The sequence below is a fragment of the Propithecus coquereli genome, unplaced genomic scaffold (genome assembly GCF_000956105.1).
Source record: "Propithecus coquereli isolate 6110/MARCELLA unplaced genomic scaffold, Pcoq_1.0 Scaffold235, whole genome shotgun sequence".
Lineage (NCBI taxonomy): Eukaryota > Metazoa > Chordata > Mammalia > Primates > Indriidae > Propithecus > Propithecus coquereli.
In genome coordinates, this window is record NW_012147897.1 from 5003581 (window position 1) to 5017737 (window position 14157).

Sequence of the window (14157 nt, forward strand, 5' to 3'; positions counted from 1 at the left end):
TCTGTTCATTTGGTGGATGAAAGAATAAAAATATCTCCACCTGCCACTTGCCCCTGCTGCCTGAAGTTCCACCTTTACTCCCAAGTCTATCCTGGAGCCGGACAGTGTTTCCGGTGACACTTTCTCAAGGCGCAAACAGCCCTGGGCCAAGAAACTAGCTCTAGCTGGAGGCTTCCATGTGCAAAACAGCTAGGTGAGGGTTCGCCCATGAGCTCTTCTCCAAGTGCTCACTCTAGATTATTAGTACCAGGCCCTGCTCTGTGACAAAGGAGTTGCAAGTTCAAACGAGTTTAGGGAAGGCTGGCTGGACACTGTGCCACCTATTGGAGATCCCTGATTCACATCAACACGTTAAAGACCCTGAGCAGGCCTGTTTGCATTTACGTGATCTAGCATTTCCCAAATTCGTATGCGCATGCGTCCTAGAATCCATTTCCATTCCACAGACTAGGGCTCCTCAAGGCACAGTTTGGGAAGTGTGGACTAAAGGATGCACCTGAGTCCGTTGCCAGACAAGGTCTGCACACTGAAGGGTGTTTGTGGCTGCCACCCAGCTGAGGCCACATGTCTTTGTGCTGACCATTTTTCAGAAGCAGGAGTGAATGTGGCATCCGACAGCTTGCAAAACACAGAACAGAGCAGGGAAAAGGAACAGGCCAGGCTGGAGACCTGAGTGGGTTCCCACAGCAATTTCGTGTTCACTGCTGGCCAACGGGCCAGAGATCTCATCCTGCTGAGCTTTGCTTTTCTCGTCTGCAAAATGGGGATGATGTTATTCTCAGGGCTGCTGTGAAGATTCAGCATGGTAATGTGAGCATAGGTAGATCACAAACTGTCGAGTCCTGTACCAGCATTTGCTACGCGCATGATTATTTCACTGCGTGGTATGGTCGTGTCTTGATTGATCACAAGCCACTGCAGAGGTCCTCAGTCAGGATGGATGGATGGATGGAATCCCCAGCAAGGCCCAGGCTCACCAATGGCTGGTGGAATAGGCACAAATGAATTGATGAACCAATTCCAGTACGGCCAACTGTTCCATTTCTCAGCCCCCAACTGGCAAAAGCCCCATATTAGGAAGGACACACACACACACACACACACAAAAAACAAGATGGAGAAGAAAGAGGTGCCAGGCTCTGGAGGCAGGTCTATGGGCAGCAGAATGAGGGACAGGTGGGAAGAGCCAGAGACCAGAGCTGAACACATGTAGCAGCACAGGGTCGTGCGGTACAGGGGCCACGCAGTCTCGGCACGTCCAGCCAAGCAGGCGGGGTTCAGAAGGCCCATTCCTGCCTGGTTAACCTCGTAGGCACTGTGCAGAGAAAGGAAGTGATTGATCCCTTGCACAAAGGTTTCCAACCAAAACTACCAGTTGTTTTTAAAGGGACACAGAGCAGAAGGAAGCCTTTGGGGCATGACACAAGCCTTAGCTGCCTGGAAAAATGTTTCTTGCGCTTTATACCAATTCGCCAACATAGGACAAAGATTTTTAAAGTGCCTAGTGTGTGCCAGGCAAACACTAATAGGCACTGGGGACACAAGGCCACATCAGACTGCATCATGCAAAAAAGATTCTGGATAAATGAGATGTCAGGTCACTTGAGAATAACGAGGGAGATGGTATTGAAAAAAATTCCACAGACAGGAAGTCTGGAGGATCAAGCTAAATTGCCATGTGACCTCAAACAAGTCACCTTCCTTCTCTGGGCCTCCATCTTTTCCTCTGTAAAGTGGGGCTGATGATAAAAATCACAAAAACTACTATGTGGCACCAGGCACTGAACCAGCAGTTACAGACTTTCTCTCACCTATTGTGCACAGCCAGCAAGGCAGGTGTTGCTAACTATTTGTTGTGGCATAAATTGTCCCTTTCACAGATGAGTAAACTGAGCCTTGGCTCGTTACTAACTTGCCTGAGTTGGGATATAACCCCAGGTGTGTGATTCCAGAGCTCCCTTTCTCCTGCCCCTCAAACAGTCCCATGCTTTGTCCTCACAGACTGCCGTGAGGATTTGGTGATATCAGATATCAAAGTGCTTCGTAAACTATTCTCTGTCCAAAGGCAACAAGAAACAAGCCTTGATTCCTCCGTGAAACCAAATGCTGAAGTTCACAAGGGCTCTCAGAACTGGCTGCAGCCCCAGAACTCCCGGGTTCCTCATCCCTCAATCTCTGGCATTCCTTGGCCAACTTCCTCCAGGGAAAGGGACTTGGCCATCCCAGGAGCCCTAGCTGACCTCTCAAAGTCCACAGGGCAGGGTTCCCGTGGAAGCCATGGGACCCCCTCCCACAACAGAAGACCACCTGGCTTGTGACCACCTGAGTCTGTGCTCCACCCCTGCCGAGGACCTAGAAGGCACCACCTGACCCCAGGGCCATGAGAGCTGCTCCAGAAACCCTCACCACTCCCCATTGACAGGCTGTGGGACCTCAGGCCAGTTGCCTCTGTGAGGCTCAAGTTTCCTACTGCAAAATGACAGATTAAAGTAGATCTCATGTGGGAAAGGGTCTCCTCCAAAGGGACTCAACAAACATGACTGCCTTTCAGTTGCATGAGTCCAGCTGGGTAGGTAGGAAGAAGTGCTCCAGGCTCTCAAAATCCCTGGTCTGAGGAGGGTGGTCTTACCCCACCCAGCAGGAATCACCTATCTAACCTTGAACTCATGGCCCATCCTTGGGAGTCCCGGTCTGAGAGGTGGACTCAGCTCCTACCACCACCAGGCACCAGCAGGCCCCTATTCTGCCTTCTTTCCAGGTTGGCTGGGGTCCGAGCAGGGTAGCGGTAGGAAAAGGGTCTTCAGGAAGAACTGCACATGTCTTCACCAGAGATCCAGGCCCCAGAGCACAGACATCCTTGTCGGCCCACTGTGGCCACAGAGGCTGCCACCTGGCTTCAGGCCATATAGCAAGACAGGGGGTGCCAAGACCCAGGCCTTCTAGGCCCAGACCAGGGCTGTCTCCGCTGACCCAGAGTCACCCCTTCTGGAACACTGATCAAGCAGAGAGAGGAAGAACAGTGTGAAGAGTTAGGATGATGCACCCACCACACTCTGCCCCAGTCAGGAGGCTCTGGCCATTGACAGCTGGGCCCCCAGCCCCAGCATGAAAATCAACACCCAGTCACTCCATCCCCTGCTTCACTCACTGCAGGCACTGACGGGGCACATTTGGAGGGAGGATGGGCTCAGTCTGCCTCTGCAGCGTTCCCAAGAAGAGGAAGAGGATTCCAGTTGCAGCATAATGGACTTCCTGCTGGCTGTGTCCCTGCAGACATCACCCAGTGGGGGCCTTCCAGGTGCATTCCATGCAAAGTGCCACACCTTCTGTCCTTATCCCTGACCATGCCACCTCTGAGGTCCAGGCTCAGTCCTTGACACCAGGATGCCTCCTGCCCCTGCTTGGCAGGAACCCCACGCCTGCCCCACACCCCACACCCAGACTCCCCAACACAGGGCCCTGCAGCACTCACTGGCGCCCCCTGTCCCAGGCCTGCCCCATACTGCTCAGCCCCATACTCCTCTTACTGGCCTTCACAGGTTCCCGGAGGGCCCTCTGAGTTCAGTGTGGCATGGCCCTTTCTGGGAGTCAGAGGCCAACGTGGGCCCAGGGTTGTCCCCAGAGCCATGGCAACAACTGCCCTGCTCTAAGGAAAGTGTGTGGCTACATCAGGGCCACTTGTGGCAGGGCTGGGCTGCTACTCTGTGCACCTGCGCTTACCTGACCCAAGCCTACCTGTGACCTTTGCCTTCCTCTGGAGATAAGGCCGTCTCTGGCAAGGCCACCCCAGGAGCCACCTGCAGCTTCATTTGGGGGAGGAGGCAGAGATGGAGAGATGGGTACCTCCAGAACTCCTCTCCCTGAGACGCCTGTGGCAGCTGGGCGGCTTTGATTCACCTTTGTGGTGGGGGCTGAGAGCCCCTTTGTTAAGGGTCATGCTCGAATAACAACAGATGATCCTTGTACTGTGTCCTAAGGAGGGTGTGTCTGGTGGACTCCATGGCTTTTGGAGGGACAGGGTGAGGAACGCCTTCGGTTTGCCTCTCCGGGGCTACTCTCCACCCTGCTTGGGGCCCCAGGGGCTGGCCACGAGGGACTGTGTCAAGCTCTGTGCCACTCGGGGAGGTGCACCCAACGGGAAGAACAAACAGGGGACTGGAAGGACGGTTGAGGTTTATCCCCCTGCGAGGTCTCTGGGTTGACTGGGTCCCTCTACTGAAGGCCACAGCCCGCTCCTAAAGCTGACCACTTTCTCCCCTGGCTCCTTCAGCCCTGGTGCTAACTGCTCCTAGCCACTGCCAGCCCCCAGGTGCTGCACTAGCCCTTGTTGGTTTGCCACACCCCTAGTGCCTGAGCTGGTCCCCCTGGGCTAATACACCCTCTCTGGCTCGGCCAGAGCAAGGAGACTGAGCACACCACCAGTGACCCCTTTGGAGCCTTCCCCTGAACAGCCCTCAGAGCCGTCTCTGCTCTTATTAAAGAACAGCAGTCTGAAGGGGCGCACGTGATGAGGTGTGCAGGCGTCTCCTGTCTCAGCCTGGGCCTGGCCGAGGATGTGGAGCAGGAACCAGACAATGAAGGGCGGGGCAGGAGGCAGCAAGAGCACTTGCTAACAGCTTTTGAGTGCTTGCTATTGGTAGGCGCTGGGCTGCACATACCAAGAAATTCATCTGCTTCTCAGACACCCCAAGGAAGTACATCCTATTTATGCATTTTACAGCAGAGACAACTGGTGCTCAAAGAGATAAAATGACTCACCCAGGGTCATATTGGCAGTATGTGACAAAGCAAGGACTCAACACAAGTCTTTCTGCCTCTAAAACCTATTCTGGAAACCACCTTGAAATAATTTTGTTGAACTGGCTCATAAGAGAGTTGGCTGACTTAAGTGCGGTCAATTATCGGTAAGGGCTTGCACAGAGGCCTCCAATGTCCCCCGGAAACCCTCCCCTAGATGGGGTGGAAAAAAAACCCTCTGACATTCTTTAGTTCCAGGTGGGACAGGGGCCCCAAGTGGGCGGTGCAGTTGGGTGTCCGGATTGGAAAAACAAGTAGATCGAGACAAGGCTTCATTGTTAAGGACAGTCTGACACTTTGACCATTAAAGCAAAACCAAGCAAAACCAAATGCTTGCTGCCTGGTCTTATCCCTTAGAGAGAAAGGGGACAGTGGGAAAGGCCCCAAGACTGGGTGACCAGCCCTCCCCCACCAGCCCCAGGCTCAGAGACCTGGCCTCAGGGTGCTGGGGCAGGGAGATCAGGGTCTGAGTCCAGCCCAGCTCTGCCACTGTTTCTGTGACCTTTTACTGCACACTGATGACGTGTCAGGCACTGCGCTGGTGCGTTCAACGCATGGCCTCATTTGGCCTACATGTCCCTTTCAGAGAGAGATTATTGTTATCACCTTTTCTCAGATGAGGAAACTGAGGCTCTGAGAAGACCCCCAGGGAGCAGAGTGTCGGCACCCAGGTTTATCGGATTGCAAAGTCTTTCCACTCTCCTCATTTCTCCAAGTAGGGAGGTCCCAGAGAGGAAGGAGCAGCTTCAGAAGGAATGAGCTCCTTGTCCTGGGGACGCGCAAGTACCGTCTTGGGCTGCTGCAGAGCGCAACCAGGTGGTTCTCGAACCTGGTTGCACGTTGACATTACCTGGGGGGTTTTAACATCTACTGACGCCTGGGTCTTACCCCAGAGATTGTGAAGTCCAGGCAGGACTTTTAAAAGTTCCTCAGAGGATTCTAACACACAGCGAAGTTGGAAAGCCATGGGTCCAGATACCCACTGCAGCCCCTTCCACCTCAGAAACTCCCCCATCCCACCCCTCTTTACTTAATTTTTTAAATTGTTTTTTAGTAGAGACAGGGGAAGGGGTCTTGCTATGTTGCCTAGGCTGGTCTCGAACTCTCAGCCTCAAGTGACTCTCTGTGCCTCGGCCTCCCAAAGTGCTGGGATTATAGGTGTGAACCACCATGCCCGGCCCCCACCCCCTCTTTAAAGAAGAGAGGGGATCTATTACCCTGACCCCATTTTACAAGACAGGCAGAAGCCAGGCAAAATATAAGCGTGTCCTCAAGGCCCCATGGGAGCATGAGGGGAAAAGTGGCAGCAGCATGAGGGGACCCTTGACTTCGAAGTGCCCCTGGGGTGAGCCCCCTTTAAGATATTTGGGGGGTCCAAGCTCCCTTGTTAGTGGGAGAGAACTTTCCCTTTGAGCCGCCTGGGTGGGACGGAGGGTGAGACAAATTCCTCGTGGCATTTTTTTAGAGTCCATTCGTTCAGAAGCTAAACAGCTGCAGGATTAATGCTGGAAGACCCCCTCTGCTTGCTGGCGTGCCTTGGGAGCAAGAAGATAAAAGAACTCAAAGCAGGCCTGTTTATTCTTCTCTGTGGAAGATTTGGTCCCAAGCCTGGGAATAGCTGGGCCTGTCAGCCCAGTGGCCCACACTTCCTCCCCACCTGCATTTTTGCCTTCCTCATGCCCTCAAAGCAGAATGTCACAGATGGGGACACAGTGTGGGGTGGTGGGAAGGGAGAGGCCCATGGAGTTGAGCCATCCTGGGGTCTGCCAAAGCTCTCCTCCTTGCCAGCTACCTCTGAAGAGGAACCACTCCTCTGAGCTCATCCACAGTGCTGACCTCACAGTGCTCCAAACTCAGCTCCATGACACCACCTCCAGGAAGCCTTCCCTGACTCCCTCCCCAGCCAGCACTGGGCAAGCCCAGCTCCTGGCCTTCCCTGTCACAATCTGTGTTGTCATTGCTTCTGTGTCCTCCCCTTCCTACTAGGCTGTTCATTCATTCATTCCACAGAGCAGCTGCCCTTTGCCTGGGATTCATTCCACACTCTCTTCGCGAGCACCTGTTCTCTCTCAGCTCCTCGGCTAGGTGCCGGAGATACAGACACTAGCAGCTAACGTTCACTGAGTGCTCATTCTGTGCTCGGCGTTTTTCTGAGTGCTTTATATTTAATCCTCACGACAATCCTATGAAGTAGGTGCTACACGTACCCCCATTTTATGTATGGGTAAACTGAGGCCCAGAGACATTAAATCACTTGCCCAAGTCACTTGAGCCCTGCCCAATACCACCAGCCACAGATATCAATGGGACCCCTGCTTCAGGAGCCCACTTCTCCCAATTTACCTGTTTAATGTCTGTCTCCCGCACAGATAACAGTCTCCAATCTTGTTACATTTTGGGTTGGGTGGGTGTGTGTGTGTGTTGAGGGGAGACCAAATACATGCTGCTTCCCTTTAAGGAAGAATACACTCTGCCCAGCATCTGCTAGCTGGTCACCAGACGGCTCCTCCCAACTGGGTCATTTCTGCTGCTAAGGCCTAAGAAAGAAAATCCAGGTCCCCAGACATCCTAATCCTGCTCCCTGCCCCAAGCCTAGCTCGGGGTCCCTCCCTGGCCAACAGTGTCTGCTCACACATTGCTGAGCACTGGGAAGGCGGTAGGAATCGTACCTGTGCAAACCCCGTCTGACACACAGGAGTCCTCCTAAGGGAAGGCTTCCCTGCCACCTGGCACACCCTCCCTCCCGGCATTGCTCACTGGACTCTTCAATCAGCTTCCTACTGAGTCACTCGTTCACGAGGCCAATGCAGGGGCAAGCGAGGGACTCATCCTGATGGAGTGCCCACCTGTGTGCCAAGCCTGCACAGGTACCCACCCCCTTCTCCTCATTTAACCCTCACAACACTGTTATGACCATGCCTCCCTGACCCAGGGCTTGCTGCTCTGTGCCAGGCACACTGCTAGGCACTCGGGGGGAGGGGAGGGTTGGGGTGGCACAGCATCTGGTTCTAACAAGGGAAGGGAAGGGAAGCAGACCTGCACAACCCCCACCACAGGCCACAGTCAGTGAGCAGAGGGCCGGGGATCAGCAGCAGAGGAGGGCTGGATGCCACCTGCTTGGGAGGAGTCCTGGAGGCTCCTAGGAGGTGGCAACTTCGAGCCTGGGTGGACTCTTCATACTGCTCTCTCCCACCACCACTGCAGCAGGAGAAAGGGCAAGCCTTGGCCTACACAGCTCTGGTGCCTGTGTGTGCTTGCAGCCCTGAAGGGGGTGAAGGGAGGAGAAGCCGGCTGTCCTGCCAGCTGCCCCGCCAGTGACCCCACTGTGGCCGGGCCGGCCTGCCTCCAGTGCTGCCAACCTGGCCTGGCCCAGCCAGCTCCCAATCACAGGGTCGTCTCTGCCAGCTAATGACCATGCCGCCTGCAGCCCAGGCCACCACCCTCCTTGGGGTGAGGCAGCAGCTACCCACAGAGCCTGCTGGACCAGACAGTGGCCAGGCCAAAAATCACAGCTGCCTGTTATACCACATCCTCTGGCCCTGGTGCTGTGGTCTCCTCCTCCTCCTCCTCCTCCCAGGGTCACGAAGGATACTGTAGAATGCTGGAGCTACAGGGGAGCTCAGCCCCACCGCTCCCCATAGTCATAAGCAAACAGGTGCAGATCCAGGGCCTGGATTCCCCATCCGGAGGTCCTGCCATGCCGCATGCCCCGTCCAGCACTGCTCTTCCTCAGCCTTGAGAAGAAGGCGTGTGTCCTGTCTTTATGCATGCAAAGTGTGCTTTCGAGGTACTAGGGCAGAGCTGAGGAGACAGGACATCTCCTAAGCACAGATTCCAATTTGAACAAACGCGGCTTGACTCCCTGCTCCCCACCATCTAGCTGTGTGACCTTGAGCAAGATAATGGACCTCTCTGAGCCCCAGTTTCTGGGGGATAATAGTAGCTACCTCTGAGAGTTAGCGTGAATGAGATTGCAAAGCGCTTAGTGCATTGTTTGGCTTGTAAGTACTCAAGAGTATTAGCTATTGTTAACATCTTATTGTAGTATGAAATGAGTGTGTGAATCCATTTTACCAACTGTAAAATGGTATGGGTGGTAGGGATTGTCTATTACTACCACCGTTTAATATTAAAGATTCAGAGGGGACATGAACAGAAGGCTGGGTACTGCAGGAATGTTTCTGGGGGAACATTCAGTTTATGACCTGAGTTGGGCCTTGACAGATGGGGAGGTGAGCGGAGGAGGCAGGATGGTGGTTCTGACGGGAGGCGCCCCACAGGCAAAGGGGCAGTGACGGGCACACGGGGTGTGTTCAGGAGACAATGATGAGCAACGAGCCAGAGGGCCATGTGGTGGCTACAGTGGGCCAGGACATGAATGCCACGGCTAGGGGCCTGGTCTTCATCTTACAGGCAGCAAGGAGCCACAGAAGGTTCTAAACGGGGACTCCCTGATGCTTTCTGAAATGTGAGTTCTGCCCAACATTCAAGGCTCTCGCCCACCTGGTTGCTCACCTCCCTTCTCCTCACCCCTCACCAGCCTCTCACACATCCCGGCTCAGCACCCGGAGTTCTCCAGCCCCTCAGCTTACCACACCATCTCCCCCCGCTAGCCAACCCACGTTCACGTTCACGATGAAGCACCCCTTGCTGAGTATCTATCATGCCATGTGTTTCACACATGCGACCTCATGGTCACCCCTAACAACCCTGAGAAGTAGGTTATCACTACCCTCATTTTACAGAGGAGGAAACAGAGGCCTGGCAGGGTCAGGTGTCCTGCCCGTGGTCTCACAGTGGCGAGGTGGCACAGCCAGGATTCTTACTGAAGGGACGTCAGGACCCCTACTCTGCAGCAAGATGCCTCTAGGTCCTGCCCAGACACCTACCTCCTTGACCAACCTGCCCGGTTACTCCCCCACCCCTTCCCGCCCTGTGTCCTCACCCTTACTCCTGCCCCTCACCTCTTTAAAATCAGAGGCCCACAGCTTGATCCCAGCTCAGCTAGTTTCGTTCCCATTGTTGCCTGTGGGTCCATCTGGCCCCCCAGCAGAAGCTAGCTAGGGGTGATGATGGGTTGGTCACTCTCTCCCTGTCCTATGCCCCCATAACACACTCCATATCATATCCAAGACTGCTAACAGCATAGAGAGGAGCCACCGCCTCCTCTGGCAGGGTTCAGAAGCTTAGCTGAACACAGAGCTATTTCCCCAGCCTGCCTCCCAGCTGAGGGGAGCAATAAATTATTCACTGTACCTTTGTGCCTCGGGAGGCCAGACAATGGGCCAAGGGAATGGACACCAGCTCCCCCCACCACAACTCCCCAGCAGGAGCCAACAGGGTTGGGGGTGGTGTCAGAATCCAGAGCCCCTTGTCAGTGTACCCAAGCAGACTCTAGAAGGCCCTGAGACTAGAGGAGGCGGCACAGGGCAATCTGACCCACACGGGAGCCTGAGCAGAGCAAATCCAGGTCTCTGAGCCCTCAACAGTAGTCTGCATTCTAATCTAAGGCAAGTCTGAGAATTTCCCCAGACTTCCTGGTCAAAATGCAAGCTTCCTTTTCTTCACAGGGAAGGAAATGGAATATTTGGCCAGGCACTGTATATTTGTATCTCACTTAATCCTCACATTACAGCCTGGTAACGGAGGTATTCGAATTTTACAGAGAAGTGGGGGTTCAGAGAAATGAAGTGATTTGCGCAGTGCCACTTGCCTGGGGGGAGGCAGAGCAGACTCACGCCCACCAGTCTGACTTAACCACTGAGGCTCACCAGTTATTTAGGTTCCAGGCTGCTGCTTAGCCCGTGTGGGTAACTCCCATGGCACCTGGTATGCAGCTGGCACTCAAACAGTCCAGAAGCAAACTCAAAGGCCCTGGGTAAATGGTTTTACCTCTCTGAGCCTCAGTTCCCCACACAAGTTAGCCATTAATAACAAGCCCAGTCTTGCTAACACAACAATTCCCTTAGCACTTGACAGTTTGCCAGATGTGATTACCCCATTATCTGAGCAGGTAACACACAGCCTGCCTTAACCCCATTTTACAGGTGGGGCTTGGAACCATGGACGCATCTGAGAGGTCCCCAGCGACTCCCCAACCCTGCTCTACCTCACTCCAGGTTTCAGATTCTTTCCACCATAGCATGAAATGAGATCACAGGTGTGAAACTTTCATCAAACAGGAGCTTTGTTTAGATGCAAGGATTATTATGAGGATTTGAATCCCTGGACAAAGGTTGGGGGGAGGAGGAATCCCAAGCCCCTAAGTCATCTTCTCTCCAGGTTCCCCCAACCCCTCCACCCCAGGACTGAGCTTCCAGTCTTTAGCTGACCACTTGCCACCCTCCTCTACCTTCCAGGTGGTTTCCACCTTTTCAAGGTGGTTTCCCCTTAACTGCAGGGAGCTGGGCACAGCAGGGGTTAATTAGTCCCAGCCAAGGCCACAGGGCCCAGACCAAGGCCGTATCCCCTCCCCCTCCCCACCCAGAAGAGAGCCCACAGAGTCCACGCTGAGGGCTCTTTCCCAACACCCTTTGCCCTATACGGCTGGCCCCCAGGGGCAGCAGGAGGAGCCCCTGACTGAGAATCAGGACTCCTCGCCTGGGACTATGCCCTCAGCTCAGTGAGCCCCAGCCTTGAGACCTTGAGAGGCCCCTCCCCTCCTGGGCCAGGGGTGTCCTGCAGGTTCCCCTGCCCAGGTGAGACTAAGGTTGGACCTTCCATCTGGGCCAAAGGCTTTGGGGCTGCTGACATTTCTCAGGCCCCAGCACCAACCACACGGATGCCTCATACATGGTCACCCCGACCTCATATCAGGAGTGGAGAAAACCCCAGCCGTCTACCCAGAAGATGCTAACTGAGGAGGGGAGTGGATACCTTGAAAGGTGTTGTGAAGGTTTTCTCAAGTCTGCTTCTGGCTCAGCCAACTCACTGCCTTTAGGGCCTGGGCAACTGGCACCCCCCTTGGGTGGGCCTCAGTGTCCCCATTAGTAATGGGATGCAGGTGAGCTGGGTGAGTGCTGAGGGGTCGCGTCTCTTCCAGCTCTGACTGGCTCTGACTTGGAGATCTCCACAATGAGTCACATAAGTGGCATCTCAGGACCTCCAGAGTGTCTTAGAGACCTGGAGTCTGTCACAGAGCCCACAAGCAGCAGCAGCTCTCCCATCCTGGGCCCACAGGGAGAGACACTTTGGGACTAGAAAGCTTCCCGCCTCTGCCTTCAACTCTGGGTCACCTTTCCTGGGAGGTGACATGGCCAAGGAGTGGGAGGAAAGGAGAAGCCACCTCCCCAGCCTCAGATGCTCCAGTGGCCCCACCTTGATCCCCTCTCCTGCTTGCCGGCTTCTCCCCTCACTCTTTGCTTCTTCCACTCTTCATCCTCTGTCCCCTCCCCAGTCTCACCCGCGCAGTGAAAAGAGAGGGTCATTCAGCCCATGGAGCCTCAGTTTCCCCATCTGTAAGCGCCCATAACAATGCACAACACCTATCGGAGGGAGCAGCAGTGAGCCTTAAACGAGGGACCATTTGTGCAAGGGCGGGGCGCGGACCTGCACACAATGGGCGCTCAATAAGTGCCCGTCCTCTCCCTTCCCCCTCCCCTCCCCGCGCCCTCTCCTAGCCCGTTCCAGCCTCTGCCTGTGCCCCCTACGCGCCCTCAGCCGGCCGCCGCGCTGCCGCGATGGGGTCAGGGACCGCTCCTGCCCCGCATCCGGGACTCTCACCTGCAGCCTCGGCTCTCGCTCCTGTCCCCTCTGCCGGGGCAAGCGGGGCCCTTGTGTTGTTTTCGGGGAAAGCGCTGAGCCCCTCGCCAGGGTAGGACGAAGGTGGCAGCTTGGGTTCGCAGCACCAGGCTAGTGGTTCGGTCCGACCGTCCTGCCCGCCTGGGACCCCTTACGGAGCGCTGGACCCGGGCCGGGGCTTCCTGGGCGTTCGCGCGGGTCCAAGCCCGAAGCACTCGGTCGGAGGCAGCTGAAGGTTCGGGTCTCGTGGAGCCAGGGGCTGGGGGCGTCCGGGCTTCTTTGCGCCCAAGTCAAGGGCCTGGGGCTACCCTGCGCTAACGCCGGGGCGGAGAGCGGGGGGCCCCGACACTCACCGATAGAAAGGCTGGGAACGAACCCGCAAGTACGGCCCCGTATGGGCCAGGAACGTCCCGCCCCGGTGCACCGGATCGGGGCTGGGGCTCAGGGCGTCCCGGCCGCACGCTTCGGACAGCGGGACTGGGAGTGTCCGGGTGCGGAACGCGGGGCTGGGACCGGCAGGGTAGGGCAGGACAGGCGCCGGCGGGGAGGCGCGGCGGCCGGAGCCCCGCGGGGAAGTCTTCCCGGGTCCGGACTTGGCTGGCGCTGCAGAACGGGGCGGACCTCGGCGCCGCGGCTGACTCCCGAGCTCCGGGCCGCGGTTCCACTTCCTCCTCTTCCCCTGCTCGCTCGCCGCTCGCTCAGCTCCGCGCTGCAGCCGCTGCCACCGCCGCTGTCATCCCCGCCGCCCACCCCCACCAGAGCCGCAGCCGGAGCCCGAGTCGGAGCCGGAGCCAAGCCCAGCCCAGGCAGCACCGCCCAGCGCCGGAGCGCCAGCCAGCGCGGCCCCGCCCGGCTGGGGCGGAGTCAGAGGAGGCCACGCCCCCGCCGGGCGGCGGGCAAGGGCGGGGCGTGCGCCGGCTCCCCTTCCCGGGCCCCGCGCCGCGGGGCGGCAGGAGCCAATCGGAGAGTGGGACGGGGCGGGCTCTGCGGACGCGCGCTCCTCCTCGGAGAGGGCGGGGCGGGCGCTGGGGAGGTGCGGCCGGAGGAGGACAATGGGCCGGTGGGGTTTAAAGAGCCGAGCCGGAGGCGGGTGACCGCGGGATCAGCACGGGGGAAGGGTCGTGGGGGGCTGGCTTGTCTGGGACGGGGCATCCGGACTGCTGTGGGGGGATGGGACACCCGCGGTAGGCCGTCCCGGGGACGCTGGAGCACCTGGGGGTGGTGGGACGCCGCCCTCGTGCTGCCCCTCGGCGCTGAGCGCACGGAGTGAGAGTTGGGCGCTGTGAAATGTTCGGATTTCAGGAAGCGGTGAAAAATAAGTTTTGAAAATCAAGAGCGGATCTCTCTTCCACACTTCCCCCTTCCCAGAGCCCATCCCCGGGGAGGAGCGTCGTCGGCAAGTTTTAAAAATGTGAAGTCGAGAGCTGAATCGCGCGAGGACGACGCACGCCTCGAATCGTGATGTGTGTGGCGTCTGCTCCCGCCCCGCCCCGCTCCCCGCCTTGGGTGCAGGAGCCGCGTCTAACGTGTCTCTGCGTCCCCAGCGCCCTGCATGGGGCCGCGCACAGAGCAGGCGTTGGAGGGATTCGATGTATGAATGAATGGTAAATGTGCCGCGGG

The 14157-nt window shown here is 56.8% G+C and overlaps 1 protein-coding gene across 1 annotated transcript in view; it reads right to left on the bottom strand.

Moving 5' to 3' along the window:
* Nucleotides 1-13041, bottom strand: part of GDPD5 (glycerophosphodiester phosphodiesterase domain containing 5) — an 83922-nt gene extending 70881 nt beyond the window's left edge. The window contains exon 1 of the mRNA XM_012645619.1: nucleotides 12520-13041. The gene's annotated coding sequence lies outside the window, so the exon portion shown is untranslated. The remainder of the gene's footprint in view (nucleotides 1-12519) is intronic.
* Between the last annotated feature and the right edge of the window lie 1116 nt (nucleotides 13042-14157).